Source organism: Elephantulus edwardii, unplaced genomic scaffold (assembly GCF_000299155.1).
Source record: "Elephantulus edwardii isolate Elephantulus edwardi_28Jun2011 unplaced genomic scaffold, EleEdw1.0 scaffold00023, whole genome shotgun sequence".
Taxonomy (NCBI): Eukaryota; Metazoa; Chordata; class Mammalia; order Macroscelidea; family Macroscelididae; genus Elephantulus; species Elephantulus edwardii.
Window position 1 is genome coordinate 16,037,418 of NW_006399773.1, and position 1,685 is coordinate 16,039,102.

Consider the following 1,685-nt stretch of genomic DNA (forward strand, 5'->3'; position numbering starts at 1 on the left):
TGTTAAACATTAACTCCTAGAAATATCGTTTCTCATAACACAGAAGTTAGGATAGTCTTTCTAAAATATTTATTTATAAAGTAATTGTTGTTGTTAAGTGCAGTCGAATTGCAGTGACTCATAATGACACCACGAATACGTGAATACTTGTATAACTTTCATCCTTCCTTCAGGTTCATAGGGCTTCCAGGGGCAGGCTATTTCAGAAGTCGATGCCACTCCTGCTTCCAAGCTTGTTTTAATTGGGGAGCTCCACCAAACACTGTCCACTGTGGGTAACCATTATCACATTTGACTCATCAGTGTCACAGTGTTCAGTATCAAAGCAACCGTGAGTTACCTCTGTACAGCAAATGGACAAGCCTATGCTATAACAATTAGAAGAATATTTGACCAAAACCAATTAAAACCAGGCTGATTAATTATAATTAAAGTTGAGGAGCTTGTTAGAGATTTATTAATATGATGAAAATAAACATTTTATTTCTATTTGTTCAATCCAGCATCTTCTGAAATATGGTTTATTTTTATGTATTTAATTTGGATATCTGATGGGTTAGTGGTAGGAAGCTATGTTGTTAACAGAAAGGTACTCAGTTGGAATCCACCAGCTACAGTCTCCTCCCGTGCAATGTACTGCCTCTGAAAACTATGAAAGATCAGCTGTAAATTGTTTCAAATTCTATTGTTGCATACTATAGAGTCAGAATCGAGTTGTATCTGGCTCCTTAGCAGTTTTCAGAAACAGGTAATCTCACAGAGGAGCTTGCCCAACCTTCTCCCTTGGAGGAGCTGGTGTGATCCAACTCAGTGCCTTTGGGACCAGCGCAGCTTCCTGCCACTAGACCATCAGAGTTGTTTTGTATGCAGAAATAGTCTCAAAATAGTAAATAAAAAATTTAATAAGACTTAAATCTACCAGCTTATCAATTAGTTCCAAAGATGCCAACATAAAAATGACTTTTATAAATGTTAGGACAGAACACTAAAATTAATGTCAAATTTTTACAAGGCTCTATTCAAAAAAATTTTTAGCTGCTTTTACTGTTTTTGTTTACTCTAAATTTTCTTATGACTATTTTAGTATAATAATATCAGGACCTTCAGAAATATAGAAAGAGACATTAGTAAATAAGGACATGAACCAAAGGAAAACAATAAAATTTATGCTATGGTAATAATTCCTCTGCACATATGTGTGTATGTATGCAGGAGAAAATTCATTTATATCAATAAAGTCATTAAAATCTTGATGTTTTAGCCGTTTAAATACTTAGCTGTTATCTGAAAGGTTGGCAGTTAAAATCTACCTGGGATATCGGTTCAGAAGCTTGGAAACCTATGGGCCACTTATACTCTCTCTTATACACTTGATATGATTCAGAAGAATCTTGATATTCTTATATTTTAAAGAGCTTACAGTACTTTGCAACCTTTCCTGCCATTAATTTCTTGTGATTAGTAAGTTTCTGTACTAATTTTATAAGCTTAATATATTTTAAATGGCAAAACAAATAACTCATTACCTCTTATCAGAGTTAATAACTGATCCTACAGACTTATAGAGGTTGTAAATCACACAGGAGGAGATTTCCAAATTTTTTCTCAAGATACACCTGATGGATTTGAACCACTTGGTTTTAGGTTGGTAGTACAACTTCTTACCCACTAAGTCACCTTTTTAT